Genomic DNA, 7,164 nt, shown 5'->3' on the forward strand with positions numbered 1-7,164 from the left:
AGGGAAAAGGCCATCCCTTTGGGAGAGAAGTGGTATTTCTGGGAGAAAATGCCCCAAATCGGGGAGTAAGTGTCATCCTGAGGCGTGTCATGGAGTAGATTTGGGAGGAAATGGAGGTGTTTCACAGAGTAGCGGCACTTCTGGGAGAAAATGTCCTCAGTGGGAAAGACAATGTCCTCTTGAGGGAAGAAAACGGGTCTTTCTTACAGCAAATGTCATCCAATTGGGAGAAAATCTCCTCTCTTGGGGAGAAAAGTGGTCTTTCTGAGAGAAGGTGTCCTCTTCTTGGCTGCAAGTGTCCCATTTGGCATTGTCATGGAGGCTTTTTGGGGAGAAAGCGTGTGGCAGTTGTAAGAGAAGGGGTATTTCTGGGAGCAAATCTCCTCTTTTTGGAAGAGAAGGTGAAATTTCCAAGGGAAAAGTGGCATTTCTGGGAGGAAATGACATAGCTGGGGGAGAAAAGTGGGAACCGGTGGGAAAGAAGATCTTGTACTGGAGAGCAACGGTGGTCTTTTTGGTGTGCCAAGTGGTCTCTTGGGGAGACAACGTGGTAAATAGGGGAGACAATGTCCTCTGGAGGAGTGTCAAGTAGTATTTGGGAGAGCAAACGTCAGGTATTTCTCGGAAACCGGCTGTTTCTGGGAGATAGTAGCAGACTTGGTTGGAAAATGACAGGTGTTTGTGAGAAAGCTGGTATTTTGGGGAAAAAAGGCCGTTTTTTAAAGAATAAGCTGGCATTTCTGGGAGAATATGTCCCATCTTTGGGAGAAAACGGGTGTATGTGGGAGAAAATGTCGTGTATTTGGGAGAAAGCTGGTGTATGTGGGAGAAAAGGCCATTGTGATGGGAGTCAGTGTGATCTTGAGGAGTGGAAAGCAGTATTCTTGAGATGAAACGTGAGGTATTTCTAAGAGTCCTGGTATTTCTGGGAGAAAATGTCTTGTTTTGGAGAGCCAAAGTCCCATTTTGGGGGCAGAAGCTGGTATTTCTGTGACACTGCCATCTTGATGGGGGTAAGTGTGATCTTGAGGAGTGTAAAGCAGCATTTTGGTTAGAAAATGGGAGCTCTTCCTAAGAGCAGTGCTATTTCTGGGAGAAAAGGAGCTCTACTGGGCATAAAAATGGTGTATCTGTGATAAAATGCCACATTTCTGAAAGAAACTGTCCTCTTGCGGAGTGTAATGCTGTATGTTCCGGAGGAAATGGGAAATATTCAGCAGAGTCCTGGTATTTCTGGGAGAAGAGGTCTGATGTGGGGGGGGGAAGGTGATGTATCTGTGAGAAAGCTGGTGTTTCTGGGAGAAAATGCCAGGTATTGGTGAGGAAACAGATGCTAGAGAGGGAAAAGGCCATCCCTTTGGGAGAGAAGTGGTATTTCTGGGAGAAAATGCCCCAAATCGGGGAGTAAGTGTCATCCTGAGGCGTGTCATGGAGTAGATTTGGGAGGAAATGGAGGTGTTTCACAGAGTAGCGGCACTTCTGGGAGAAAATGTCCTCAGTGGGAAAGACAATGTCCTCTTGAGGGAAGAAAACGGGTCTTTCTTACAGCAAATGTCATCCAATTGGGAGAAAATCTCCTCTCTTGGGGAGAAAAGTGGTCTTTCTGAGAGAAGGTGTCCTCTTCTTGGCTGCAAGTGTCCCATTTGGCATTGTCATGGAGGCTTTTTGGGGAGAAAGCGTGTGGCAGTTGTAAGAGAAGGGGTATTTCTGGGAGCAAATCTCCTCTTTTTGGAAGAGAAGGTGAAATTTCCAAGGGAAAAGTGGCATTTCTGGGAGGAAATGACATAGCTGGGGGAGAAAAGTGGGAACCGGTGGGAAAGAAGATCTTGTACTGGAGAGCAACGGTGGTCTTTTTGGTGTGCCAAGTGGTCTCTTGGGGAGACAACGTGGTAAATAGGGGAGACAATGTCCTCTGGAGGAGTGTCAAGTAGTATTTGGGAGAGCAAACGTCAGGTATTTCTCGGAAACCGGCTGTTTCTGGGAGATAGTAGCAGACTTGGTTGGAAAATGACAGGTGTTTGTGAGAAAGCTGGTATTTTGGGGAAAAAAGGCCGTTTTTTAAAGAATAAGCTGGCATTTCTGGGAGAATATGTCCCATCTTTGGGAGAAAACGGGTGTATGTGGGAGAAAATGTCGTGTATTTGGGAGAAAGCTGGTGTATGTGGGAGAAAAGGCCATTGTGATGGGAGTCAGTGTGATCTTGAGGAGTGGAAAGCAGTATTCTTGAGATGAAACGTGAGGTATTTCTAAGAGTCCTGGTATTTCTGGGAGAAAATGTCTTGTTTTGGAGAGCCAAAGTCCCATTTTGGGGGCAGAAGCTGGTATTTCTGTGACACTGCCATCTTGATGGGGGTAAGTGTGATCTTGAGGAGTGTAAAGCAGCATTTTGGTTAGAAAATGGGAGCTCTTCCTAAGAGCAGTGCTATTTCTGGGAGAAAAGGAGCTCTACTGGGCATAAAAATGGTGTATCTGTGATAAAATGCCACATTTCTGAAAGAAACTGTCCTCTTGTGGAGTGTAATGCTGTATGTTCCGGAGGAAATGGGAAATATTCAGCAGAGTCCTGGTATTTCTGGGAGAAGAGGTCTGATGTGGGGGGGGGAAGGTGATGTATCTGTGAGAAAGCTGGTGTTTCTGGGAGAAAATGCCAGGTATTGGTGAGGAAACAGATGCTAGAGAGGGAAAAGGCCATCCCTTTGGGAGAGAAGTGGTATTTCTGGGAGAAAATGCCCCAAATCGGGGAGTAAGTGTCATCCTGAGGCGTGTCATGGAGTAGATTTGGGAGGAAATGGAGGTGTTTCACAGAGTAGCGGCACTTCTGGGAGAAAATGTCCTCAGTGGGAAAGACAATGTCCTCTTGAGGGAAGAAAACGGGTCTTTCTTACAGCAAATGTCATCCAATTGGGAGAAAATCTCCTCTCTTGGGGAGAAAAGTGGTCTTTCTGAGAGAAGGTGTCCTCTTCTTGGCTGCAAGTGTCCCATTTGGCATTGTCATGGAGGCTTTTTGGGGAGAAAGCGTGTGGCAGTTGTAAGAGAAGGGGTATTTCTGGGAGCAAATCTCCTCTTTTTGGAAGAGAAGGTGAAATTTCCAAGGGAAAAGTGGCATTTCTGGGAGGAAATGACATAGCTGGGGGAGAAAAGTGGGAACCGGTGGGAAAGAAGATCTTGTACTGGAGAGCAACGGTGGTCTTTTTGGTGTGCCAAGTGGTCTCTTGGGGAGACAACGTGGTAAATAGGGGAGACAATGTCCTCTGGAGGAGTGTCAAGTAGTATTTGGGAGAGCAAACGTCAGGTATTTCTCGGAAACCGGCTGTTTCTGGGAGATAGTAGCAGACTTGGTTGGAAAATGACAGGTGTTTGTGAGAAAGCTGGTATTTTGGGGAAAAAAGGCCGTTTTTTAAAGAATAAGCTGGCATTTCTGGGAGAATATGTCCCATCTTTGGGAGAAAACGGGTGTATGTGGGAGAAAATGTCGTGTATTTGGGAGAAAGCTGGTGTATGTGGGAGAAAAGGCCATTGTGATGGGAGTCAGTGTGATCTTGAGGAGTGGAAAGCAGTATTCTTGAGATGAAACGTGAGGTATTTCTAAGAGTCCTGGTATTTCTGGGAGAAAATGTCTTGTTTTGGAGAGCCAAAGTCCCATTTTGGGGGCAGAAGCTGGTATTTCTGTGACACTGCCATCTTGATGGGGGTAAGTGTGATCTTGAGGAGTGTAAAGCAGCATTTTGGTTAGAAAATGGGAGCTCTTCCTAAGAGCAGTGCTATTTCTGGGAGAAAAGGAGCTCTACTGGGCATAAAAATGGTGTATCTGTGATAAAATGCCACATTTCTGAAAGAAACTGTCCTCTTGCGGAGTGTAATGCTGTATGTTCCGGAGGAAATGGGAAATATTCAGCAGAGTCCTGGTATTTCTGGGAGAAGAGGTCTGATGTGGGGGGGGGAAGGTGATGTATCTGTGAGAAAGCTGGTGTTTCTGGGAGAAAATGCCAGGTATTGGTGAGGAAACAGATGCTAGAGAGGGAAAAGGCCATCCCTTTGGGAGAGAAGTGGTATTTCTGGGAGAAAATGCCCCAAATCGGGGAGTAAGTGTCATCCTGAGGCGTGTCATGGAGTAGATTTGGGAGGAAATGGAGGTGTTTCACAGAGTAGCGGCACTTCTGGGAGAAAATGTCCTCAGTGGGAAAGACAATGTCCTCTTGAGGGAAGAAAACGGGTCTTTCTTACAGCAAATGTCATCCAATTGGGAGAAAATCTCCTCTCTTGGGGAGAAAAGTGGTCTTTCTGAGAGAAGGTGTCCTCTTCTTGGCTGCAAGTGTCCCATTTGGCATTGTCATGGAGGCTTTTTGGGGAGAAAGCGTGTGGCAGTTGTAAGAGAAGGGGTATTTCTGGGAGCAAATCTCCTCTTTTTGGAAGAGAAGGTGAAATTTCCAAGGGAAAAGTGGCATTTCTGGGAGGAAATGACAGAGCTGGGGGAGAAAAGTGGGAACCGGTGGGAAAGAAGATCTTGTACTGGAGAGCAACGGTGGTCTTTTTGGTGTGCCAAGTGGTCTCTTGGGGAGACAACGTGGTAAATAGGGGAGACAATGTCCTCTGGAGGAGTGTCAAGTAGTATTTGGGAGAGCAAACGTCAGGTATTTCTCGGAAACCGGCTGTTTCTGGGAGATAGTAGCAGACTTGGTTGGAAAATGACAGGTGTTTGTGAGAAAGCTGGTATTTTGGGGAAAAAAGGCCCTTTTTTAAAGAATAAGCTGGCATTTCTGGGAGAATATGTCCCATCTTTGGGAGAAAACGGGTGTATGTGGGAGAAAATGTCGTGTATTTGGGAGAAAGCTGGTGTATGTGGGAGAAAAGGCCATTGTGATGGGAGTCAGTGTGATCTTGAGGAGTGGAAAGCAGTATTCTTGAGATGAAACGTGAGGTATTTCTAAGAGTCCTGGTATTTCTGGGAGAAAATGTCTTGTTTTGGAGAGCCAAAGTCCCATTTTGGGGGCAGAAGCTGGTATTTCTGTGACACTGCCATCTTGATGGGGGTAAGTGTGATCTTGAGGAGTGTAAAGCAGCATTTTGGTTAGAAAATGGGAGCTCTTCCTAAGAGCAGTGCTATTTCTGGGAGAAAAGGAGCTCTACTGGGCATAAAAATGGTGTATCTGTGATAAAATGCCACATTTCTGAAAGAAACTGTCCTCTTGCGGAGTGTAATGCTGTATGTTCCGGAGGAAATGGGAAATATTCAGCAGAGTCCTGGTATTTCTGGGAGAAGAGGTCTGATGTGGGGGGGGGAAGGTGATGTATCTGTGAGAAAGCTGGTGTTTCTGGGAGAAAATGCCAGGTATTGGTGAGGAAACAGATGCTAGAGAGGGAAAAGGCCATCCCTTTGGGAGAGAAGTGGTATTTCTGGGAGAAAATGCCCCAAATCGGGGAGTAAGTGTCATCCTGAGGCGTGTCATGGAGTAGATTTGGGAGGAAATGGAGTCGTTTCACAGAGTAGCGGCACTTCTGGGAGAAAATGTCCTCAGTGGGAAAGACAATGTCCTCTTGAGGGAAGAAAACAGGTCTTTCTTACAGCAAATGTCATCCAATTGGGAGAAAATCTCCTCTCTTGGGGAGAAAAGTGGTCTTTCTGAGAGAAGGTGTCCTCTTCTTGGCTGCAAGTGTCCCATTTGGCATTGTCATGGAGGCTTTCTGGGGAGAAAGCGTGTGGCAGTTGTAAGAGAAGGGGTATTTCTGGGAGCAAATCTCCTCTTTTTGGAAGAGAAGGTGAAATTTCCAAGGGAAAAGTGGCATTTCTGGGAGGAAATGACATAGCTGGGGGAGAAAAGTGGGAACCGGTGGGAAAGAAGATCTTGTACTGGAGAGCAACGGTGGTCTTTTTGGTGTGCCAAGTGGTCTCTTGGGGAGACAACGTGGTAAATAGGGGAGACAATGTCCTCTGGAGGAGTGTCAAGTAGTATTTGGGAGAGCAAACGTCAGGTATTTCTCGGAAACCGGCTGTTTCTGGGAGATAGTAGCAGACTTGGTTGGAAAATGACAGGTGTTTGTGAGAAAGCTGGTATTTTGGGGAAAAAAGGCCGTTTTTTAAAGAATAAGCTGGCATTTCTGGGAGAATATGTCCCATCTTTGGGAGAAAACGGGTGTATGTGGGAGAAAATGTCGTGTATTTGGGAGAAAGCTGGTGTATGTGGGAGAAAAGGCCATTGTGATGGGAGTCAGTGTGATCTTGAGGAGTGGAAAGCAGTATTCTTGAGATGAAACGTGAGGTATTTCTAAGAGTCCTGGTATTTCTGGGAGAAAATGTCTTGTTTTGGAGAGCCAAAGTCCCATTTTGGGGGCAGAAGCTGGTATTTCTGTGACACTGCCATCTTGATGGGGGTAAGTGTGATCTTGAGGAGTGTAAAGCAGCATTTTGGTTAGAAAATGGGAGCTCTTCCTAAGAGCAGTGCTATTTCTGGGAGAAAAGGAGCTCTACTGGGCATAAAAATGGTGTATCTGTGATAAAATGCCACATTTCTGAAAGAAACTGTCCTCTTGCGGAGTGTAATGCTGTATGTTCCGGAGGAAATGGGAAATATTCAGCAGAGTCCTGGTATTTCTGGGAGAAGAGGTCTGATGTGGGGGGGGGAAGGTGATGTATCTGTGAGAAAGCTGGTGTTTCTGGGAGAAAATGCCAGGTATTGGTGAGGAAACAGATGCTAGAGAGGGAAAAGGCCATCCCTTTGGGAGAGAAGTGGTATTTCTGGGAGAAAATGCCCCAAATCGGGGAGTAAGTGTCATCCTGAGGCGTGTCATGGAGTAGATTTGGGAGGAAATGGAGGTGTTTCACAGAGTAGCGGCACTTCTGGGAGAAAATGTCCTCAGTGGGAAAGACAATGTCCTCTTGAGGGAAGAAAACGGGTCTTTCTTACAGCAAATGTCATCCAATTGGGAGAAAATCTCCTCTCTTGGGGAGAAAAGTGGTCTTTCTGAGAGAAGGTGTCCTCTTCTTGGCTGCAAGTGTCCCATTTGGCATTGTCATGGAGGCTTTTTGGGGAGAAAGCGTGTGGCAGTTGTAAGAGAAGGGGTATTTCTGGGAGCAAATCTCCTCTTTTTGGAAGAGAAGGTGAAATTTCCAAGGGAAAAGTGGCATTTCTGGGAGGAAATGACAGAGCTGGGGGAGAAAAGTGGGAA

This window comes from Phasianus colchicus, unplaced genomic scaffold (genome assembly GCF_987193195.1).
Source record: "Phasianus colchicus unplaced genomic scaffold, bPhaCol1.hap1.1 HAP1_SCAFFOLD_42, whole genome shotgun sequence".
Taxonomy (NCBI): domain Eukaryota; kingdom Metazoa; phylum Chordata; class Aves; order Galliformes; family Phasianidae; genus Phasianus; species Phasianus colchicus.